This window comes from Panthera uncia, chromosome D4 (assembly GCF_023721935.1).
Source record: "Panthera uncia isolate 11264 chromosome D4, Puncia_PCG_1.0, whole genome shotgun sequence".
Taxonomy (NCBI): Eukaryota; Metazoa; Chordata; class Mammalia; order Carnivora; family Felidae; genus Panthera; species Panthera uncia.
This window is the reverse complement of record NC_064807.1, coordinates 18,560,416-18,585,619: the sequence shown is the minus strand read 5'-3', so window position 1 is coordinate 18,585,619 and position 25,204 is coordinate 18,560,416. Positions and strand designations below refer to the sequence as shown.

The window sequence follows — 25,204 nt, the reverse complement described above, 5'->3', positions numbered from 1 at the left end:
GACTTGTCAATGCAGAGTCCGATGCGGGGCTTGAACTCAGACCGTGAGATCATGACCTAAGCCGGGTGTCGGACGCTTAACCAACTGAGTCACCTAGGTGCCCCCAAGAGTCCGATTTTCTATCTCACAAATTGTTAAAATAGATGATTCTTGTTTTTCTCTGTTCTAGTCTAGAACATAACAAAAATGTATAACAGAAGTAGTTTATTTAGTTACCTGTATTTAATCAAACTCTTACAGATGTTGGCATTATTGAATGAATGGCTTATTTAGCTTTGGTTGGTGAGTGTAGAGGAGCATGTTTTGGACTGAATGGTTGTGTCCCTCCTAGATTCATAGGATGAAGACTTAATCCTTAATATGATATATTTGAAGATAAGCCTTGAGGAGGCAAATACGGTCAGATGTGGTTATGAGAGTGGGGCTCTACTCCAGTCAGATGAGTGCTCTCATGAAGAGATACCAGAGAGCTTGTGCAGTTGTGCTCTTTGTCTGCCCCCGCCTGTCTCTCTCTCCCCCCATTGTCTGAGGACACCTTGAGAAGTTAGCCATTTACAAGCCAGGAAGAAAGCTCTTCACAGGAATAGCAGTGATCAGCACCTTGATCTTGGACTTCCCAGCCTCCAGAAATAGAAATTTCTTTTGGTTAAGCTCCCTAATCTGTGATATTTTGTTATGGCAGCCCTAAGAAACGAATAGAGAGCAGCATGTATGCATTGAAGGGATACTGGGCAGTCAGAAATGTTGGTGAAGGTCTTGGGAGTTGGTCTCCTTAGGAAACTAACTTCTGGTTTCATAGCCATTCTTTATGAGGCACAGATGATGTTAAGCTGCCTAAGGCATACCTGAATGGGTTGGACCCAGCATGCCTTCCTCTAGAACTTTGACTAAGCCATCCCAACTCCCTTTCATGCGTACTTGAGTCATCTGCCTCAAGGAGTGTTTTCCGCAAGCCACCTTCCCTGTCCATTGATTAACGGCAGGGTTTCCCCCCCTCCCCCCTGGAATTTCACTTACTCTGATTTCTTACTCGTGCCTTTTCAGCATGTCCCTTGTTATCTCTGGTGTGTATGAGCCAGTGACTAACTTGAAACTCTCTTACTCTATTTATGTGGTAATCTGCTCATTCTTTTATTATAATAGATTGATGAAGCTCCATAGAACCTCAAATCATTTTATGCAAATCCGTTGTTTTCCCAAGTTTCCTTGTAGAGATAAGGAAGGGGAGGTGTCTTAGCTTGAGCTGCTGTAACAAAATAGCACAGACTGGGTGACTTAAAACAGCTGACATTTATTGTTCAGTTCTGGAGGCAGGGACCCAAGATCATGGTGCCATCATGGTTGAGTTCTGGTGAGAGCCATCTTCCTGACTTAGGGATGGCCACTTTGTGGATGTATCCTGATGTGGTAGAGAAAGGAAGCTCTTCTGTCTCTCCATCTTCTTAGAAGGGCATTCATCCCATCATGGGTACTTTACCCCTATGACCTCATATAAACCAAATTAACTCCCAAAGCCCCCACCTCCTAATATTATCCTACTAAGGTTTAGGGATTTAACATAAGAATTTTGCAAGGACCCAGACACTCGTTGGAAAACAAAAGGCTTCGGATGAAGTTTTGGAGCCATACAGCACTTTGTTCTTGCGCATCTACCCAGAAAAGAATTCTTCCATGAGCTGCAACTAATTAAGCTCTTTATAGCCCATTTCATGGCAGCGTTCATGCAACAATTCTCTTTTGAGCCTTTGCTAAGACACACTGGGTATACCAATATGCAGAAGACACAGCATCTGAAAATGGATCTAAGTTTTGATATTCATTATACACTCGTTTTAATGGTAATGGCCACTAAACTTCTAAAAAGAAGGAAGCTGTACATATTAATGAAGAAATAATCCAATAGGTTGAGTTTCTGGTTTTGTATAATCACAGGACAATATCCATTAACTAGCTCCAAAAATAACAACCACCTTAATGGGTTTGTAGAGAGAGACGTTGCTTGACTTGAAAGAGATTTGTACATACTTGGACTAAAAAGATTTATTAAAAAGGAATCTTGTATTTTTTTAATCATAGTAATTGGAAAATTACCTTCTTTGAATTTTCGTTAGGATAGGAGTTTTTTTCCTTAGAAAAAAATAATTGCTGGTAATTTTTTGAGAATAATTAGATGCTTTGTTCTGGGTCAAGATCCTAAAAGAATAGTTTTCCTTCTTTTGGGAGAATAATAAAGCACTTAAAATGTTTCTGCTAGATTTCATGGCTGCCCACCTTAGGATCTAGTTCATCTTGCTAGAAGAATCTAGTTCATTAGGGCTTTCTGCCTGCTACCTCTTTTGTTAAAGGGAAAAGGAGAGGTGTCTCAGTATATTACACTTATCAGAAATTGTTCTTTGCTGGGGCACCTGGGTGGCTCAGTTGGGTAAGTGTCCGATTCTTGGTTTCAGCTCAGGTCATGATCGCACAGTTTTATGAGTTTGAGCACTGCATCAGGCTCTGTGCACTGACTGGGTGGAGTTTGCTTGGGATTCTCCCTCTCTCCTTCCATTCCTCTCTCTCTGTCTCTCTCTCTCTCTGTCTCTCTCTCTCTCTGTCTCTCTCTCTCTCTCTGTCTCTCTCTCTCTCTCTCTCTCTCTGACCCTCCCTGGCTCCCACTCTGTCTCTCTCTCTCTCGCTCAAAAAAATAAAATTGCTCTTTGTCATTGCATAGTCTTGGATAGTCTTTTACCAAGTTTTGTTTCTGGAATGGAAAAGTAATACTGCTTATAATAGGATCTGAGAACACGGGAGGAACTTAGAAATCATACAGTTGAACTTGATTATCTCAAATTGAGGTAACCAGCACCCAAAGAGAAAACTTCATAATTCATAAAGACTCAGAACTAGAACCAAGGTTCCTTGGCTTCCAGTCCATTGTGGTTTTTGCCCCATCATACTGCCCTCTTTTCTCATTGGATGGGCCTTTGTCATCCCTATTTCATCCTCATCCATGGTAGAGGACAGAAACAAACAGCAAATCTCATGGCAATGCTGATGCAGTGATTGTTCTCAGAGCCTCCTCCATGACTCAAAGCTATATGCAACATGTCACCAGAAAACAGATACTAACCTCTGGGAAAATTCCACAAATGTTTATGGAGCATTTCTTTGTGCCATGTGCAATGTAGGTTCCACATCCATCCCTCACGATCATGCCAAGTAGACATTCTTGCTCAGATTCTTCTTCATGGGATGGGGAGAAAAAAGAAAATCCTGACAGTGACTCTAGTGTGGGAAGGTGTCTGCTAGTCCAGTGAAGAGACGATGGGGGTTTACTATGCCTCAGACTACAGAGGTCCAGTTCCTGAAACACGAGCGAGTTGTAAAGCTGTGTGCTAGGTTATTCTTTCTCTTTGACTTAGCCTGAGAGCAGTTTCTCTGGGGTTTCCAGCCTCTTCTTCCTTGACCTTTTCACCTTCTGCTCATTCTTTCCCTTACCAGAACGTTGGAACACACTTTCCCATGCACCTGCTGGCTTCCCTGCATGAAGGGAAGACTCTGTTGCTGGGCATTTGCAGCTTATGATTGAAACCAATCATTCTTGTTTACCAGGGCTATTTATTTTTTAAGCCTAATCTCCGGAAGTTGTGGAAGGAAAGCTTTTTTCATGGAAGGGCAGGGACCCATGCTTTTAAGAATCTGGAGTGGCTGTAAAGTCCTCTGTGTATCAACATCTTCATCCAAGCACTTAGAGTTGAAGTAAGGAGTCTCTTGTGGCCATCTTTCCATCCTAGGATTGGTAATCTTTTTAGTCAACATAGCTGAGATGCAGATAGACTCTTTATTGTAGAAAATTTGACAAATATATGGACAAAGTGGAGCACTGGTTCCCTTAGTCATGTTAGTCCAGTTGGTCTTGCATATTTAAATATTTTAATTTGGGGCACCTGGGTGGCTGTCTCCATTGAGTGTCAGACTCTTGATTTTGGTTCAGGTCATAATCTCATGATATGTGGGACTGAGCCCCAGCTCAGGCTCTGCTGACAACTCAGACTGCTTGGGGGGTCTCCTCCCTCTCTCTCTCTGCCTGCCTGCCTGCCTTTCCCCTACATGTGTGCATTCCCTCTCCCTCTCCAATCTCAAATCTCCTCTCTATCTCAAATAAACATTAAAAAAAATAGTAAATATTTTAGTTAAAAATGAACGGTGAGGTATTTAGGTAGTTTTTATAGGGTAATAGACCAATTTTTATTAAGTTGGACTGTTGGACAATGCTGAAATCAATGAGGGTAGAAAAAATAATTGTTACCATCCTACAGTTCACATAGTGATTTCCTCTCTTTAGTTTGATCCTTACAATGATCCAATAGGCAGTCAGGTATTATTTGTATGTTCCTTTTGCAGAAACTCAGACACCTTTTAAAAATGTTTGGTGTTTGGGGGCGCCTGGGTGGCTCAGTCGGTTGGGCGGCTGACTTTGGCTCAGGTCATGATCTTGCGGTCCGTGAGTTCTAGCCCCGCGTCGGGCTCTGTGCTGACAGCTCGGAGCCTGGAGCCTGCTTCAGATTCTGTGTCTCCCTCTCTCTGACCCTCCCCTGTTCATGCTCTGTCTCTCCCTGTCTCGAAAATAAATAAACGTTAAAAAAAAATTAAAAAAAAATGTTTGGTGTTTGTTTAATATTGAGAGACAGAGTGTGAGTGGGGGAGGGGCAGAGAGAGGGAGACACAGAATCCGAAGCAGGCTCTGGGCTCTGAGCTGTCAGCACAGACCATGAGATCATGACCTGAGCTGAAATCACACATTGAACTGACTGAGCTACCCAGGTGCCCCAAAACTCAGACACCTTTAACCACTGGTGGAGCCATGACTTGATCCTGGAATTTGGAGCTCTGTATTATGTGTTTTTGCTTCATGTTCTTCTGTTTCCTTGATAAGAACTGAAATGTAGGCCAGCAGGACTACCAGGTGGTGAGTGATGAGAGAGAAGCCAGGTGAAGTTGATCATGCCATGTTTTCAGACCATATCCATGGCAATGTGGACTTGAGAGAGTAATTGGCCAGTCCTGTTGCCCGTGTGACCAGATTCACCTTAGTGATGATGTGTGTAAGGAATAGCATCCGCTCAAAATCCCGCTCTCCTTGGCTGACTTTGCACTTCTAACTAGGGTTTTACCAAAATGAGAGTGGCTCAGCTTGAACTTAGGAAGTCGTCACTTTAATTGGTTTTGGGAACCTCTTTTTCCACCAGATAGGTGCTTTCTTCTAAATACAAATCACGGACTGTCCTCCTGTGAGAGCTTGTCGTTGCTCTAGTTTTGGGCATAGCAGAACTGAATATCTCAAACTTGTTCATCAGAGTATCCTTAATAGCAGGGGAGAATAAAGGATGCATCCTGGACATAAGCTCAAGCAACCGTGTGTCAGCAGGAAATATCTCAGAAGTCTCACGTTCATGAAAATTAATGGGGAGTTTATATGATGCTCTGAAATACTTATTTCTACATTAAAGATTACATTACAGGGGCGCCAGGGTGGCTCAGTTGGTTAAGTGTCCAACTTCAGCTTAGGTCATGATCTCATGGTTCTTGAGTTTGAGCCCTGTGTCCAGCTCTGTGCTGACAGCTCAGATCCTGGAGCCTGCTTTGGATTCTGTGTTTCCCTCTCTGCCCCTCCCCTGCTCATGCTCTGTCTCCCTCTCTCTCAAAAATTAATCAACATTAAAAAAAAATTTCCAGATGAATTATAGTGAGTGATGGTGACATTTTGTCTGTGACTTTGTGTACCCAGCTGCCCTTAGGTTGTTCTTCCCCGATTGAATAAGCATAGACCCAAGCTAACACTGGAGCTCCTCCTATTTCCACCAGGACTATAGGATTCTGGGGTCATTCCTGATAAACAGGTAGGTGTGGTTTGGGGTCTGCATCAATGGCTCTTAGATAATTACAGTCACCAGACCCAAATGTTAGATCCCACACCAACTTGTCATTTTCCACACATGAACCATCACAGTGGAATAGCTAGGAGGAAGGACATTGCTTTAGTTAACGGGAGGAAGTGATGTCTGGTTTTAATATAAATGTAATTGTTCTTGGGAGAAGAATCTAGCCATGCCCATGTTACTTCAGTATGAGCCTGCTGACTGGGTCAAACTTTGACAACCATTGATTTGTCTGGAGTCTGGTGTGACCAGATGTTTGCCCTACTTTAAAGAAGGCAATAAATAGCTGACAGTGAGGAAATCAAATCCATTTCATGTAGGGCGTTTATGAGTTGGGTGCCAGGTTAAATAATATTCAGGAGTGGCTACATAATTGGTGGGCCGGTGCAAAATGAAACTGTCACATCCTCTCCAAAAATTAGAGATTGCAAGATGGCAACAACAGAGCATTAAATCAAGCACAGAGCCCTCTCTGCATGAAGCCCTGTACAATTGACAGCCTGATCAAGTTTGTTAAGTTGGGAAAGTTCTGTGTCTAGCTAGAATGAGAAGGAAGAAACCACAACCACAAAGGTTATAAGAGAAAAAGGGAAGGAGAATGACCAGGGGAATAAAGTTTTCCTGTAGGTGGAGTGCAGAACAGCTGTTGTCCACATGTGACATGTGGGAGAGGAAAGGAGAATGTTGCAGCTGGGAAGAATGGAAGCGGATGGAACACTGATGTTGTAAACCAGGTCTATCCCAGAAATTGACTGTAAGGGCTAGTGGGTTACATCCTAGTGGACAGCATAACACACAAAGCACAGTATTGGTTGATTGATTGATGGTAAGATTCTGTTTTACACCATTCATGAAAACTTAGTGGCATTTAGTTGCACTTGCTATGAGGTCAGAGAATTGTGAGATACTACTTTCAGTTTTGTCCACCTTGGAACAATATTTATAGTGTGGAGAGATTCAGGAAATTGGCATGGATGGGGGTTACGGTGTCTTTCTAAAAGATGGAAACTTGAACATCAGTGAAGTATAAAGAGCATGAGCATGATGCAGGCTTTATGGAAGATGGTAATCAAATGCAGTGCTCATTTTATTGTTCAGTCAATATCATTAATGGGATGAGAGGCAAAACTCAAACATAAATAAGACGAGACAGGGAAGGTGTATGCGTGAGGACGATGAGGAACACTGGTGACTAAGGCATGCCAGAGAGCATAGAGCCTGTTTAAAGATGCTTGGAATCCTGTAATTGCAAAACACAGAGCAAAATCCTTCCTTAGGTTAGGTTTAATTGCCTGACCATCAGTTTACAACCGCTGATAGATGAGTTTTGGGGAAAAAGCAGGCACATCGGTGGCTCTGGAAACTATTGAAGTGAAGCCTTGTTACCAAGAGTGGAGAGGTTGAGACGATTAATATCCTCTCATGAGCTTAATGCTACCAACCAGGAGGCAGGTGCCAGGGGGTTCTACCAGGTGTATATACACCACCTTCAACTGCTCAACACCTATGTTGTCCTCGGTCCATAAGGTGGCTTTTGGATTCTGTTGCCAAGAGAGATCCCATAGGCTACTAACATGATTGAGTAGGTTTTAAGGACTAATCAGGAAGTTTTCTTTAATTGCTCTGCATAAATTCACTTAAGTTTTAGCCTATTTCCTCATTTTGTAGAGCTATCTACTCTGAAGAATGATGTATTTATGTAGAATAAATCCACTTTGTTACAGGAATGTGTCATTTCCTCTATTGGAAAATATTGGAAACCTTAATTCCTAAAACAGTATGTATGGCCAGAGAGTTGTAATCTAATGCTGTTTATTCTATCAGAATAAACGTTCTGTCTGTGAACACTGATATTAGTGACTGATTAATCTTGAGTAAAAAAGATTCTTCCTTTGACCTCTTTCTTTTGCCCCAAATCCCTAGATCTCCTCATCACTCATGTTCTTTTCCATGCTCTGGTTCTCCCAGAGAACCCTGCGTGTCCCAAGCACAACTGCATGAGAATGCTCTAGCAATTCAGGTTGCCATGTGAAAAGCAGAGTTTGCACATTTGGGGCCCAGGAAGGAGAAAATGGAGGCCACAAGTTTCCCAGTTGTGTTGAGAACCCTCACACATACCTGTGTACTCCAGGGGGTAGTGAAAGAGAAATAAATTGCTCTAAAACTGTCCAAAGAAAATAGAGTTTAAAACAAAAAACAAAAAGAGCTTTACTGACAAAATATCTCCTTTTGGTAAGCATGCTTGAGCTCTGTTGTCAGGATAAGAATTTGACCATCACTAAGTTTTCGTGGTTTGAATCACAATAGTGGAAAGGATATGCTTGAACTCTCCTCTCTTCCTTTACTCATTAGGTAGATAAAATGGACCTCAAGAAATCTGGACCTGCAAAAAAATTTTTTTTAAGTAGAGAGCTGTGGAAAGTCCCCCCAAACAGGGACATTCAGGTCTAGTTACAGATGGATCTTAATTAAAAATAAGGAGATGGGGGCCTGGGTGGCTCAGTTAAGTGTCAGACTTCTGCTCAGGACATGATCTTGGGGCCCGTGGGTTTGAGCCCCACATCGGGTTCTGTCCTGACAACTCAGAGCTTGGATCCTGCTTTGGATTCTGTGTCTCCCTCTCTTTGCCCCTCCCCCTCTAGCACTCTGTCTGTCTCAAAAATAAACATTGAAAAGAAATGTTACCTTGGGGCGCCTGGGTGGCTCAGTTGGTTAAGCGTCTGACCTCAGCTCAGGTCGTGATCTCACAGTTCACAAGTTCGAGCCCCACATCAGGCTCTGTGCTGATAGCTCAGAGCCTGGAGCCTGCTTCAAGTTCTATTTCTCCCTCTCTCTGCCCCTCCCTCTCTCATGCTCTGCCTGTCTCTGTCTCTGTCTCTCAAAAATAAACACTAAAAAAATTTAAAAATAAAGTGTTACCTCACTTATAAAGTTGAGATTGTTTATAGGGGTGCTTGGTTGGTTAAGTGCCCAACTCTTGATTTGGGTTCAAGTCATGATCTCATGGCTATGAACTCGGTCGTGAGATCGAGCCCCATGTTGGATTCCACACTGTGTATGGGACCTGTTTCAGATTCTCTCTCCCTCTCTCCCTCCCCTGCTCGCTCGTGATGGCGTGCTCTTTCACTGTCTCAAAAAATTGACATCATTTATGATGCAAATGTATACTCATATACTTTACAGATAGAATTTTCTGTTCTGCTAGTTTAGATTTTTCATTTGTGTCACTAGCCACCATGTTGTGGGGGAAGAGACACCTGTAATCTTAAACATGGATGTTACTTAGCATGGCGGCGGAGGGAAGGGATGCCTCATCAGGAGGAACGCCTCAGATGGAAAGAAGTGCAATGGCGGCTGTCCTTGGCCATTCATGGAAATGCACAACAGCAGGCTCCCCGAGGGTTAGACGATGCTGTGCCCTCAGGACGGGGCATATCTAAATTACGAAACTGGCGTTTGTCCCCACTCAGCTGTTTTCTGCATGGTGACCAAATTTTGTTTACCAACAGAGCTGCATTTAGCCTATATTCTACGTATATAATAGATGTAGTGTCTTTGTGGGAAGTAGGAAAACGTTGCCTCTCAGAGCTAATGTATTGGGCCAGATTCAGCCCTCATTTGCCACCCTTGGTGCTCGGTATTTGCTCCAGGGTTTAGCCTTTCTCCTCTTCCCCTACTCAACGCTTCCCTGTTGTGTGGCTTTTGCTTCTAGGGCCTTCATTTTACCACATGACCTAATCAGACAGTGAATAACTTCAAACCAAGATCTTAATAGCAATGGCTTTTCCAAGCATGCTGTTACATTGCCAGTGTTATTGCCATTGTTTAGAATACTGCTTCCGGACTTTACATCTGGTAAAAAACAAAAACAAAACAAAAAAATTCTATTCCTTTTTGCAAGGCTTAACTCTGATGTCAGTTTCTCTGAGAATTCCTGATGCTCTCAACTGACTTCCCTCCTTCTCTGATTGCTGGTACTTGTTGGTGTGTGAATCTATTTGCATATTTCTTATATTGCTTACTAAGTACTTGCACTTAGTAAGTGGGCTATAATACACTGGTCAGATTTTAGTAAACACAAAAGGAAAGTGGTTCTCTCTGTTCAAAAAATAATTTCTTTTATGTTTGTCTCTCTCTCAAAAATAGAGTATGAGCAGGGGAGGGGCAGAGAGAGAAGGAGACAAAGAATCTGAAGCAGGCTCCAGGCTCTGAGTTGCCCGCACAGAGCCCGATGTGGGGTTCGAACTCACAGACTGAGAGATCATGACCCGAGCTGAAGTCGGAGGCTTAACCGACTGAGCTACCCAGGCGCCCCAAAAAGTTTTTTTTTTTTAATAAAAAAAAGTTGGAGAAAGTTAAAAGGGAGATTTCTATCAAATCTTACTTTTCTGTATGCTTGGAAAGCTTCTGTTAATAGCACTGAAGATGAGCACCAGGCTAGACCAGTATTTGAAAACTGGCTGAAGAAGATGGATCAGAAGGAGAATCTTTTATTTTTTTTTAATATTATTTTTGAGAGAGGGAGGGAAGGAGACAATGTGTGAGCAGGGGAGGAGTAGAGAGAGGGAGACCTAGAATCCAAAGCAGGCTCCAGGCTCCAGGCTCCAAGCTGTCATCACTGACCCGGACGTAGGGCTCGAATCCACTAGCCATGAGGTCATGACCTGAGCCAAAGTCAGATGCTTAACCGACTCAGCCACCCAGGGGCCCCAAGAGAATCTTTTTTTTTTCTTTTTTTTAATTTTTTTCTAACGTTTATTTATTTTTGAGGCAGAGAGAGACAGAGCATGAACGGGGGAGGGTCAGAGAGAGGGAGACACAGAATCTGAAACAGGCTCCAGGCTCTGAGCTGTCAGCACAGAGCCCGACGTGGGGCTCGAACTCACGGACCGCAAGATCATGACCTGAGCCGAAGTCGGCTGCTTAACCAACTGAGCCACCCAGGTGCCCCAAGAGAATCTTGAATTGAGGCAGAAGCTGGTCGTCAGGTTTGTCAACACGACTGAGTACGGTACTGCTGGTTTTGTTAGCAAACCTCTGCTTCATCTTGGAAGTTATCTTATGCCGGTCAGGTCCACTTGATGAGCCATTTCTGTGAACCTTGTTCTGCCACCTGCTAAGGAGTTCAGACTGTGAGACCCACAGGGTTTCCTGTGGGACAAATGCCACATCTTCAGAAGGGACCTGGATGCGAGCAAGAGGAACTTGAGCGTGTCAGGGAAGTTGTGATTCGTCAAGGTAGGTCCTGAATAATGTGGTCTGTCTGGAGTGCAGCCAATAGCTATAAAGTCATCTTTGAACAAATTGACCCAGGCTTGAAATTCAAAGCTGGGAAGAAGATAATAAAATGGCCAAATACTTTTTTTTTCCCCCTCCATTGTGATTATTTGAGGGTCTGTTGACTCCCTCATTCCTGTTTCTTTCCCCTTATATGTGCACCTGAATATTCCAAGGAGCATTTCATCTATGGTACATCACAACTGTATCTGAAGCATGGTTATGGGATGCTGGGGGAGGACACTGAGGGGGGAGCAAGAACCTGGGTTAAAAAGGAACTTTTATGGCTTCTCAGGTTTCTGTTGCTAACGCTAGATGAACACTGTAAACAAATAGCTATTGTGCAATAGTATGTTATGTACAACTAGTCCCTTGGACAGAAACAAAGAAATAATTGTCAAACACTGTTGTCCTTTGAAGGTTTTTACCATTCATTTAATGAATGTGACTTAATTTTTTCAGTCATTTAGAAAATTATATTTTTAAATTCCAACATTGATGTTGTATTTGGTACAGTCAATAACATTTGTTTAGGGACCCCATCTGTAGACATAGAGCTTAGGTGTCGCTGGCATTAGGAAAGAAGCATGTCCGAGCATAGGAAAATGTGGAGTGGCTTTGCATTTTTCTGTTGAGAAGCCTTTGTGGTGCTGGAAACCTTCAGGTGCATTTCGTGATGTGTCCATGGACTCGGAACAACTTGATCCCTCCAAGTCCGAGAGAGTCCCAGCCTGCCATTTCCAGTCTCCTTGTCCTGGAAGAGAAACCTATCCCTGTGCTTGGGCAGTCTTCCAAAGGACTCCTAGCTTGTCTTTGTTTCGAAAACAAATCAGGCTTTGTCCATGAAGAGGTGCTTGTCTTGAAAACCTCCCCAAAAGCCTTGAGTGCTGCTTTCCTGTCTTCCTCTTGTCAAAATGGTTGCAATTGGAATTTTGCCATAGTGAAATGCATTTCCTGTCTGTGGTGCTGTCCAGCTTGACTTCCTCACGCTCGCATGCCTTTCAAGTGCTAGCGTGGGTGAGTTGAGAGCCGCAGGAAGTGAAAAGGAAATGAGAAGCACCGTGTTCTCTAATCACACCATCAGTATTTCACTTTGTACACAACGGTTCGGAAAGGAGTACGATGATGGACTGACAGGCTGCCTAAAAGCGGGGGCTCTGAGGCCAAATCCCACTGCTACTCCTTCTCACCGTGGGATCACAGGCGCAGAGAAGTTAAATAGCTGCCGGTTTCCTCCTCTTGAAGCTGGGTGGAGTGTGTGTGTATTACCCTTAGGACAGTATCCATGGAAAGGCCTCAATGAATGGTAGTTATCATTACTATAAATAAAAAGGAAGAAACAGTGAAGGCATTTGTCACTGAGAATCCTCCCCTGTGCTCATGAAACTGTGACAGCCCCCATTTGGGGTAGAGAAGGCACATTCCCATCTGAAATCCATCCATTTAGCTCCTCGAATCCTTACTGAGCTAAGCCAAGGAATAAATCCAGACATGAATTGAGCAAATATTCATCAAGCATCTGCTGTGTACTTGGGGTTCATGCCAAGTGGTGTGGAGAATGCAAACATAAGAGATGCGGAAACAGTGGCCAACAGCCCCATGGGAGCGTGAGGCCTGGCGAATGGCTATATCACAGGGCGTGCCTTGTGCCCAGCGAGGGGTGTGGGGTGTTGTGGTTGTTGGGAATTTGTCGGAGAAGATCTCTTGTAAAAGATGGCATGCGAGCTGGACATTGAAGAGTGGTAGAGATTCTGAGGAGTGGCAACAGTGAAGGTCAGTTTAATTCTCCACAATTCCATACAATCTGCTGGTCCCTTTGTTTCCAGGGGCCTTCAGTATTCTTGATAGCACAGTGTCTTCTTGATTTAAGCAAAAGCAGTTGTTGGCAGTGGGCAGGGACTTGATAAGTACAGCCTGCTCTCCCACACATGTGGGGAAGACCCCAAAACTTGAGCAAACTTGGCAGGGTCAAGGTCAAGTCCGGGGTCTTACTTTCTAAGCAACAGTTGCTAGTGACAAATTCAGTTATAACTCAGGAGAAGGTTTCTCATGATCACAGAGTCCTTCAATTTCTTTTCCCTTTCAAAGACACCGAAGTATTAACTTTTCAAAGCCTGCCTGGGATCCTTATCAAAATGGGGAGGTTAAGGAAGAAGAACATTTCATCACTACTGATGGGGTCCATGGCTTTGGTGTCCTGTAAGGTTGTTTAGGACTTAGAAGCCTATCCAAGGACACCTGAAACTGTGGGTGTAAGACCATTGTGATTTTAGTTGTTAACCTATTTAGGGCCAGCTAGAGGGCAGAGCAGGAGTGTGATCTATGGAGACCTACCTTTTCTGTCCACTGCTCTGAGCTGTGGTAGGGAAGCCTGGGGAGTGACGTTGTACTTTGGAAACTCTGATCCTGACTCAGCAGAGTGGACGTAATCTCTATCTTGGACTAGAATAACTGAATATCTGGAAAAACGGAAACCCAGATTTCAGAAATAGGCCTTTCCCAATCTCTAAACTCAGTTTCTGTTCCCTGAGCCTTTTTAAAAATTTTTTTAAAAAGTTTATTTTGAGAGAGTGTGTGAAATGGGGAGAGGGTCAGAGAGGGAGAGAATCCCATGCAGCCTCAAAGCTGTCAGCATACAGCTGGACACGGGGCTCGAACCCATGAACCGTGAGATGAGCCAAAACCAAGAGTCAAGTCAGTCTCTTAAGCAACTGAGCGACCCAGGTGCAAACCCCTACCAGTTCCCCCCCGTCCCCCACCCCCTGCCAGACTTCTTGAGTCCTGCTGTTCCAGCACATTACTGCTGAGTTATTTCCTTATCCCTGGAGTTGTTTCTAACTTAGTCTGTGCAGTGATGCATTCTGGTCCCTCCCCACCGCCCTGATCAGAAGCCTCCAGCAGATGAGGCCTTGCTGTGAACAAGCTTTTTAGATGCTGATGCATTCGGCAAATGGAAGTGGTTCTAGGAAGTCTTGTCTGAACAGTGAACGACAGTATAATACAAGGTGCTTTCAGCTTTTTCAGACCTTTGCATTGCCTCACTAAGAGGGAAGAGGAAAAAAAAAAAAGCAACCCGGCAAACAAAAACTTCCAAGAGAGTTTTGAAAACAGTGTGCATTTTTTGGCCTGGATGTGTCTTTTACCCCCCTTGTCTCTGCTTTGCCAAGATGTAGCTGGAAGTGAGGATCTGTAGAAAAGAGAGGGGTTGTGAATGTTGGCAGGATGTGTTGTGACAGCCTTGATCACCGTAGAGATGGACATACCACCGTCAGCTCGGAGATCGGACATTGGAGTGCTCCCTGCTCTGCCCTGCCCTGTGCAGGGCTGCGCTTCATTTCTGCCTTCAGAAGTCGGGAGCTGTTTGGGAGGACGTTTTGTTCTTGCAAAGTACAGCTTGGGCTTCCAGCTCTAACTAGAGGGAGTAACACTGCCTCCATAGCTCAGGGTTTTTGTGCGATTCTGAAGGAATGGTATCTGTGACAACACAGAACAAAATGAAGTGCTAACCAGACACAGGGATGCAACGCAGCTGCTAATAAACAGTTGAAGGAATTGCTTCCTGCAAATGAATCTGGGACAAAATTTAAAACTACATACCAGGCCTCTAAGTATGGCTTCTTCTTCTTCCTGTCCTCTCCTTCCCCACTGCCAGCTCTTACTATTTTTTTTTTAAAGTTTATTTTTGAGAATGTGCATGCATGAGTAGGGAAGGTGCAGAAAAGGAGAGAGAATCCCAAGCGGGCACTATGCTGTAAGCACAGAGCCCGCTGAGGGGGTCGATTCCATGAACTATGAGATCATGACCTGAGCCGAAACCAAGAGTCAGATGCTTAACTGACTGAGCCCCCCAGACATCCCCTATTCATTTTTCCTAGGAGGAATTGATGGGAAACTTAGCCCAGCCCAGGGGAAAAAAGTCTGCATGCCTTGTGATGTGGGACTTTCCTATGATTAAATTTAGCTGGTTTTTGTTCATTTAAAATGATTAATCCAGGGGCGCCTGGGTGGCTCAGTCGGTTGAGCGTCCGACTTCAGCTCAGGTCACGATCTCACGGTTTGTGAGTTCGAGCCCCGAGTCAGGCTCTGGGCTGATGGCTCAGAGCCTGGAGCCTGCTTCCGATTCTGTGTCTCCCTCTCTCTCTGCCCCTCCCGCATTCATGCTCTGTCTCTCTCTGTCTCAAAAATAAATAAACGTTAAAAAAAAATAAAAAATAAAATAAAATGATTAATCCAATACCTGCTTGTATTTGGTGCTAAGCCAGGCACAGTCCAGCCAGGGGTTGATCTCATGGGGCTTGTACTTGAGGAAGGGCAATACAGCGAAAATGTAAAGTGTTGGTTCCAGTATACTGCAGTGACACGCACCTTAGCAAATACAGCTGTGAGATCTGAAAATGAAAAAGAAAAATCATTTTGAAGACAGAAGAATCAGGAAAGAAGTCCTGGAGGGCTGAGGATGGATAAGATGTACATGAGGGTTGGCAAACTCCAGAGCCTTCAGAGGACCGGGCAGGTAAACTAGTGAGTAAGTGAGGCAGGTGTAATAGTACAGGGAGTGCAGTGACTGGGACCAACTGAAAAAACTTGGTCTCTTCCAAAGAGGTGGCACCACTCAAGCCAGGCCAGTGGTTGCCACCTGGAAATAAAGGTCCAAAGTCACCAGATGGTTTATTTCATGAGGACGTAGAAGTGCAGTCTTAGAGGTGAGGTGTTCCCATTGACAACTAGCTAAAGCAAGCTAAGATCCCGCGAGAGTAAGCATGCATGTGTGCATGCGTCCACATGGTTCCGTGCACCTACACGTTAGCTTGCAACCCTGGAGTTAAACGTTAGGGGATGGAGTCTAGCACCCTAGGCACAGAGAGCCAAGTTTTGGATGCAAACAAGAAACTTAGGTGCTTCACAAAAAGCAGGAACATTGAGTATATGCAGGACCTCGTGGGGAATGTATATGGAAAGCAGGTCTGAGGACCTTGAATGCCAAGTAGAAAGTTTGAACCTTATGTCAGAATAGACAGCCAATGAAGATTTTTGAGCAAGGGTGTGTATTTATCAGGTGGAAGAAGAAACTGATCTACTGTAAGGGATGCATTAAATCAGAGTGCTAGGCACTATCCTACTTGATGGCATACCGCTATGTCACATGTTTTATACACGTTATAGCTCTCATCCTAACACACTAAGGTAGAGGTACGTGTTAATTCTGTTTATTTAACACTTGAGAAATGGAGGCTTTGGGGGATCCTCTAAAATCTTAGAGCCAGGAAGGGAGGGGACAGGATTTGAATCCGGGAATATTTGATCCCTAAGCTTGGATAGTCAGCCTCTCTGATAGATTCAGATTTAAGCAAGAGAAATATATTTCTCTTTTAACTTAGTAACTATCTTCCTATAAACTTCACCAGATCTTTAAGGATCCAAGAGCAAGGATGGAGCATTCAGTTCCTCCAGCAGGGCTGATAGGACGTAGCAATTTGATGTAGGAGGTAGAGCCCTGGCAGGGGGAAGGGTGTGATCCGTATGGTTTTTCATTTGAATAGCGGGAGATTGTCCTGATAAGGGGATGTCTGCCTCCCTGGAGGGTGAGGCTCCTCTCTTGAGAGCATGTTACCATTGTTGTGGGTCACCTGTTGCTCAACAGGCAAGGACTAAGTTTACTGATGGTTTCCAGGTTGTGACCCATGTCTCCCTATTCCTTTGGGAAGAATGTGGACTTTCTGACACGAAAGTCCAGTCTCGCATATTGTCTGTGCTCCTGATTTGTGTCAGTAGTGATGTCGGGTGTTTAAAAATAGGTTTAATATGGGTCTGATATCATTCTTAGGTGTATGCTTGACATGTGGTTTTCTAAATGGAAGAATCAATAAGAAGAGGTGTGAGATCCACTAACATTTCAGAATTTGTTGTTTGAACATGTGTTGATTGGGGGGTGTGGGTATGTTTTGGTAACTAATAGTCTCTTCCTAATGACTTCCTGCATAATCTTTTTTTTAAAAGTATGACCCAGGGATATCTTTTGCTTGTCCCCATAAGTGTATGGATGTTTGAAGAAGTTTCTTCCCTTGCCCTGTGCTGTGCTATGTCTGCCTCTCATTCTGAGGGAGAGACTGGCTCACATGTTTAGACAACTTCTAGGACAGCAGGGCAGAACATAGAAGTTTGGGCTGCCATGGAAAAAGCGGGCCATCTGGTCACCATCCCCTGACCCTTCCCGGCAGAGATGAAAAGAGGAAGGCAGCTCCATGGCATGTAAAAACAAAACAAAACAAAAACAATGAAACGTGAAATTGGGGCAGCTGGGTGGCTAGTTAGTTGAATGTCTGGCTTCAGGTCATGATCTCATGGCTCGTGTGTTCAAGCCCTGCATTGGGCTCCATGCTGACAGCTCAGAGCCTGGAGCCTGCTTCAGATTCTGGGTGCCTCTCTCTCTCTGCCCCTCCCCCACTCATGCTCTGTCTCTCTTTCTCTCAAAAATAAATATTTATTTGTGTGAAATTGCTGTTCTATAAAATGAAATTATACTTACTACCTATGTCTTGAGGTCATGTGGTTTTGTTATGAATTTTATCTGCCCTCCTTCAACAATGTGGTCCTAGCAGCTGCCCTCAGTGCAAAGTCTGAGCCCAGAGACTTTATTTTACAGGGAGAAATCACTTAGGAATTGACTATAAAGGGTTAGGAAAATGATGGCGAGTTTGGCTGAGTTGAAAACTGGCGCTATACTAATTTTCATATCCTTGGCGTTAGTCTCCTTATCCTTTCTGGGGAAAAGGGGCATGACTTTACTCTCAATGTTTCCTGGCTATAAAGGATGTAAGTTGCAGAGCATCATTTTAGGGAGTTACCTTCTCAGTACAGAAGGCAATAACCCTGATGGTCATACTTAATTAATTCCAACTATCAGTGTTAGTTTAGGTAACCTAGGGGTTACCCAGTGTTTACCAACTAAAGGTTATAACCAAGGGGAGAGGAAAAAGGCAATATCCAGCCATCCTCCAAGCTTTCTCCACCCTGGATGAACAAACACCCCCTCCCCTTTTGACAAACACTTATCTGTAAAGGCAGAGCTGACTCATGCTATGGCTTTTGAGAATGAGACACAGTAATACCTGAACCCCAAGAAGATACATGGAACAAAGAGTGTTGTTTGCTCTTCCAGGAACCCTGACTTCCTGATAAAAACCTAGCTCACTCCGTTTTGCATGAATAAAATTTCTAGGTCAAAGTCAAATGAATTGGCAATACTAACAGTTTGTTTAAGGCAGAGGTAGTTAAATAGATTTGCTCTTAAAAGTCTCAGGGAAATGAAGTGGCCTGGCCTATAACAAAGGTACACTCTCTGCACAATTGATGATTTGCTCACTGGGACAACAGGGACCTGGCTCTGTGAAAACCAATGCCAGGTTTTGGTAAACTGGTCCTAAAAGTTAGTGAAAGATTGCTGGGGCATCTGAAGGTTCTATGATTCCAAGTCTGATTTAAAAAAAAAAAAAAAAAATCCCAGTCGGTAGGAAATGAAAAGGAAGAGGTCTTTAAGTGCTATCTAAAACAAAATAACTCTCCTTTTTTGGCTCTGCTGGCACTTGACTTTTCTCACTGTAGTTAGCATGTGAATCCCCCACCCCTACCCCCACTATGTCTCCTGGCACTTTCAGGCAGTGGCTCAGAGGACTGAAGTGTCTTCCCTCCTTTGAAGAAATGGCCATGGTGATGACAGTTGAGAGCAACACAGTAAGTGCTCAGTACATAGGTGTGGAGCAGAGAAAGCTGTTAATTCTGTTTGGGGACAGAAGAATGACTTCCTGGCTGAGGCGACCTGTGATTCAGGTTCAGACTTCAGAGTAAGAGGGTATTACCCGTAAGGGAAGGGGTGGGGGTGGGGGGAGTTGTATCTTCCATGCTATATGTGCTTAACTGTGCTCTAACTTGGATTTTATATTGAAAACCTTGTCTTGTTTCCTGACTCTTGTCTGTACAGTCTTATCCTTGCTTCTATGGCCTCTGATTAAGTGTTTGTTAAACTTGCCTAATTTTATTCTCCCCCTTGTATTCAGTCCTTAGCTGCTTATTAGGTATCTGCTTATCTGGCTTCCTTGGTCCTTGGGAAAGCACTGTACCAAACATAAAATCCCTATAGATTTTCTCTGCCATTTTGATGTATGCTCAAGAAGTCCTTGGACACTGCTGGCTACTTTCATATTCCCTGTTCATTGAATAAGAAATGCTGAAAAATAACAAGCATTTTATTGGTTGGGGTTCTGTGGTTATAAGCAACAGAAACTCTCTAACTTAAGCAAAAAAAAAAAAAATTCATTGAAGGGACAAGGGGTATGTTAGATGGAATAATGGCCTCTCCAAAATGTCCATGTCCTAATCCTGAAACGGGTGAATATTTCCTTATATGGCCAAAAAGACTTGGCAGATGGATTACGAATCTTGAAATGGGGAGAGTATTGTGGATTATCCACGTCGGTCCAGTGTTATAACAGGGTCTTTATAAGAGGGAGGCAAGAAGGTCAGGGTCTGATGAGAAAGGATGACTGAAGCAGAGGTGAGAGGGCTGCCATCACTGGAGGAGATTACAAGTCAAAGAATACAAGTTGGTCTCTAGAAGATGGGAAAAAAAATCAAGCTTTTTCTGGATTCTAGAGCCTCCAGAAGAAATGCAGACCTTGACAGGTCTTGATTTCTAGGACTTCTGACCTAAACTGTGAGATCATAAGTGAGTGTGCACATGCATGTGTGTTCACTGAGGTGCAATCTGCCTAACATAAAATTAACCATCTTAAAGTGAATATATCCGTGGCATTCAGTACAGTCACAAAGTTGTGCAACCATCACTATCTGGCTTGAAAACATTTTCATCACCCCAGAAGGAAGCTTTGGAGCTATCAGGTAGTTGCTTTCCATCCCTCAATCCCCTTTTCCCCAGTAACCACTAATCTGTATTCTGTCTCAATAATTTTACCTGTTCCAGGTGTTCTGTGTATATTATATATTATGTGACCTTTTGTGTCTGGCTTCCTTCAATGAGCATAATGTTTTTGAGGTTCATCCATGTTGTAGCATATATCAGTACTTTATTCCTTTTTATGGCTGAGTAATACTTCATTGTATGTCTGCATCAGTTTGTTTATCCATTCGTCTCCGGATGGCCATTTGGGCTGTGTGGACCATCTGGCTGTTGTGAACAGTGCTGCTATAAATATGCATGTGCACATTCCAATGAACACTTGTTTTTAAATTTTTAGGTATACCCATAGGAGTGAAATTGCTAGATCTTGTGATAACTCTGTTTAACTGTTAGAGAGTGTGTGCTTGAGCCAGGGGATGGGCAAAGGGGGAGAGAGAGAATCTTCATGCTGAGCCCAACTCAAGGCTTGATCTCAGAGCTGTGATAGAGTGACCTGAGCCAAAATCAAGAGCTTAACCGGTGCTTAACTGACTGAGCCACCCAGGTACCCCTCTCTTTATCTTTTTGATCAACCGTCAAACTGTTGTCCTTAGCACCTGAACCATTTTATATTCCTACCTGCAATACACGAGGGTTTCAATTTCTCCACATCCTTGTTAACATTTATTATTTTCCTTTTTAAAAAAAATTTTAACTATCCTAATGGGATTGTCAATGTGGTTTTCATCTGCATTTCCCTAATGACTAATAATGTTAAATGTCCATTTTTATGTGCATATCTTGTTTGTAGAAAGGTATACTTAAGTCCTTTGCCCATTTTTTAATTGGGGTTTTTATTGAGTTGTAGGAATTTTTTTTATATATTTGGAGGCTAGAACCTCATTCTGTGTTGTTTGAAGATACTAGGTTTGTGGTAATTTGTTACAACGGCAATAAAAAAATGAAGGCAGAGGGATTCAAGAGTTGAAGGAAAAATTGAACAACTAAGTGTGGAAAAGAAGTTCTGGGATTCAGGTAGCAGGAATTAATGGCTGATCCATTTGAGGCATTCCTTTTAAGATGTATCTATTCTATATGCCTTCAAGTCTTGTGTCCCTGATTTAAAAGAGGAGAGTGGCTATTGAGCTTGAATAACATACAACTGTTTGGTCAGAAGGAAGCAGCTTCCCTTGATTGCTAGGACCACTAAGACTGCATGTAATTAAAATACAAGTGTTACTACCAGAAGAAGAGCAAATGGAAGCCGCAAAGGCAAAAAATAAAAGGGATCTACATAGGCATCCAAAGAAGGTCATTTTACAGAATAACAAAACAAACCTAATATGATAAAGACTTTAAGAGCTTTGATAGCCAAGGAGATAAATCTGGAATTATAAAATGGGGAAGATGCAGCACCAGGCAAGCACAAGGAAAAAGAAAATCACATAGGTTTAGTGAATAGACATCAGAGACTCTATGAATTAGAGGCATACCATCTGAGAACAGGGAGGTGGTGATCCTGTTCTGTTCTGCCCTGAGCACAGCTTACTTCAGTGAGGAATTCCACTTGGGGCTCTGTACTTTGAGAGTCATACAGGCCAAGTGGAGCATTTCAGAGAGGAGAGGCCAGAAGATTGGAATCATTCCACTGGAGTGATAAGAGAAAATGGGACGTTCAACTGAAGAAGGCAAGATACTGGGCAAGAGGAGGTAGACCATGATAAATGTACTCAAAGCAGAGAGAATTAAGACCCAAATCTCAGTAGTTTAATAAAATATAAGTATTTCTTGCTTATCTCACAATCCAGGTGGGCCAGTGGTAGTGAGAGCTGAGTTCAGCTTCTTAGGCCATAGTGTTCCACCTTCCTCCAGACCTTTGCCTCCTCATGCAGTTAAGGAAGAGGGGTGGGAAAAAGGATCCTGCGTGCCTGAGTTGTGTATGGGTGTTCTTAGACCACACTGGCTGTTCTGTACATCACTCCTTGCCTTCCATGGGCTAAAACTCATTCACATGGCCATACCCACTGCAGAGAATGCTGGGAAATGTAGTCTTGCTGCTCAGAAAAAAAAAAAAAGCGACCTAGACATTAGCATGTGTCACTTTCTCAAGACTGTACACAGTGGGCCCACAACTCTGGGGAAGCTAGATTGATTAATTATTGACCCCAGGAGGAAAAAGGGAGGAAGCAAACAGTGCCTTTAGCTGTTTTGTTCTCATTAGCTTGGCTTCTTCATCTTCTTTCTCCCTGCCTTTTCTTTGTCTTTTCCTTCCCTGTCACAGGACTGAGTTTTGTGTTGACTCTGGCTTCATGACTCCTGAACCTTCCTCTTCCTTTTTTGCTCTTTGTCTTAATTATGATTTTGTGGCTACTGGTAAAAGTTGTATTCTATATACAGTGGGTAGAGCACACTGATGACTCATCGTCCAAACGTGGCTTGAAGTCTTGGCAAGTTTGTGTGTGTGTGTGTGTGTGTGTGTGTACGTGCATGTGCATGCATGTATGCAGCATGTTTAAACGTTGTATATCCAGGAAAATTTCAAATGTAAGTTTTCCTTGAAATAGATTATCAACTGAGTCTGCACGTCCCCATGGGCAAAGAATGGAAGGCCAGCATTCTGCTGCCATGGTCTTTACTCCTCTCTACTGCCTTTACAGTACTGGGACCTAGAGTCAATCTCTGCCTGTCACATTTGTGCTGTCATTTTGTTACACTCTTCCCTCCTTATGATTTTGTGATCCCTCCTTGACTGTTGCAGGCATAGGAGTTTGGGATCCCTTGCTTTTCCTCCTGTGACCTCAGCTGAAACCCTTGGTGGCAGTGGAGGATAGGGAGGTCACAACACCAGAAACTAGGTGTGTGGGGAGAGGGGTTGACCAAAGAACACCAAGATGTTTATTCCATGTGGAATGGAGGGCAGAGAATAGGATAGAGCAGTGGTCTCCAAGCCTTGATTGTGCACCTCATGTGTAAAATCACATGGGCACATATATCCCTCAAAGTAGGAATTATTACTAAAAAATCACATGTATATTCTCCTTTTACTTCTGAATGCAGTGTACTCTCAAGGTCGTAGTTAAAGATGACCATAAGTCCATATTCCAAATAATCTTCATTATAATTTTGGATTTCTGGGCCAACTTTTCGGTTGGCGGATATAGATGCTTAATGTTATCTTTAATTAGCAGTTTCTTGGCATTATTTAAACCTCTTCTACATTTTGTGAGAGTTTTATTGAAGCTAGATAATGTATTCCATAAGCTCTCTGACATGCAATTCAGCATATTGCAGTAAGCTGAATGGCAATGAATATGTAGGTCTGTCTTTGTCAACCCCTCTGAGATGCAGAATTTTATTTCTGCTCTTTTTCTCAGGATTCCTTTGACTCAACCTCATCGGAGGTCATCAGACAGGTGAAAGTACCTGTGTTTAAGACTTAAAAGTTTTAGGGGTGCCTGGGTGCTCAGTTGGTTATGTGTCCAACTTTAGCTCAGGTCATGAGCTCACTATTGGTGAGTTCAAGCCCGCATTGGGCTCTGTGCTGACAGCTCAGAGCCTTGGAACCTCCTTTGGATTCTGTGTCTCCCCCTCTCTGTTCCTCCCCCATTTGCACTCTTTCTCTCTCATTCTCTCATAAATAAACATTTAAAAAAGTTTAAAAAGACTTAAAATTTTTAGGTAGAAACCATTCATGTTAATTTTAATACTTTTTTTTCCTGTGCATCAATGGAACATCTTGCCTGTTGGTCTTCTGGATGACCCCCTTGGGTCCACTGGTAGAGGGTTAGAGCTTTGCTACTCAAGCAGTGGTCTGTAGGGCAGCATGGGCATTGCTTGGGAAGATGTTAAAAATGCCAACTCTTAAGCCTCACCTCAGACCTACTGAGTCACAATCTGCATTTCAACAAGAGTTCTGGGAGATTTTGTATGCACAGGAAAGATTTCAAAACACTAGTTAAGGGGCCAGCCAAGGATTTGGGGTGGGGAGGGAGGGGACAGTGGAGGGCTGAAGGCATGAAGAAGAGATAATGGGATCTCATCATAACCTATAGACACTGGACACAGTAGTTAGGGTGTTAAACATCATGCCTAGACCCACACTCAGAAATGGGTCAGTTGGAACCCAATAGGACTAATCTGGAAAGATCTTCTAAAAAAAAATTCCCCAACCCCTCCACCAACAAGAAGATAAAACAAAAACAATTAAAATTGCAAATAAATGCTTACAGGATTTCATGAACTTAAACAGAGAAAGCATTTGTTTTGGAATCTGGAGTCCGAGGAGTCCAGATTCCCCCAATGGTATTTTTTTTGGCTGCCAGAGCCTCTGCACATTTCCCAACTGTTTGCAATTAATCAGCCTGAAATGCTAATGACCTCAGATGTAAATTTGATGCTTTCCTGCCTCCCTTGATTGTTTTCTTTCTTTCCCATCCTCTCAAACCTGAGTTCATTCTTGAAGACCTTGCCTCCATTTCCTGAGCAGATTCACAAAACAAAGGCTTGACTGTCTCTTAATTTGTTTGAGAATTAGGCCAATTAGAGAGGGGTGAAGCTTTTGCCTATCCCAAGACAGCTAGGCCTTAAACCAGCAAGTGTTGCTGGAAATTGCTCCACATCCTTCTGTATGCAGTTCGATCAAAACAAATGTCAAATGGCACTGCAGAGATCGGTGTGGAACCTGATTTAGCATGCCTTGGGTGGGGGTGTGAGAACCCAGCCCTTCCAGCCAGACTGGGGTTTCTGTCAGTACAGTCAAGGTTTTGGACCCCTCCTGGAGACTGCTCAATGCCCTGAGAATTCAAAGATGAGCAAGACCAGGCATCTGACTTACGGAGCCCAACGTCATAGGGCAATTAGAGATACATAGATTCCATGGCAACCATAGATATGTTGCACAACAACCAGAATATGTAGAAGATGTCAAATATTAAGAGTAGAGTGAAGGATCACACTTTGTAGTAACTGAGAAGAGGGGGAAAAGAGGGTTGTTTTTGAAAATTTGGATAATCTTTGTCCAGTGGACTGTCTAGATCAGCTTCTGCAAGATAGATGTCCAAATCAGCATAGTGTTGGCCAACTTCAAGGCCAAGGTGATGGATAGGGTCTCAGGAGA

The 25,204-nt window shown here is 43.3% G+C and overlaps 1 protein-coding gene across 1 annotated transcript in view; it reads left to right on the top strand.

Annotated features, from left to right (window-relative positions):
* GNA14 (G protein subunit alpha 14) overlaps positions 1 to 25,204 on the top strand; it is a 200,653-nt gene that overhangs the window by 31,192 nt on the left and 144,257 nt on the right. The gene's annotated exons all lie outside the window — the stretch shown is intronic.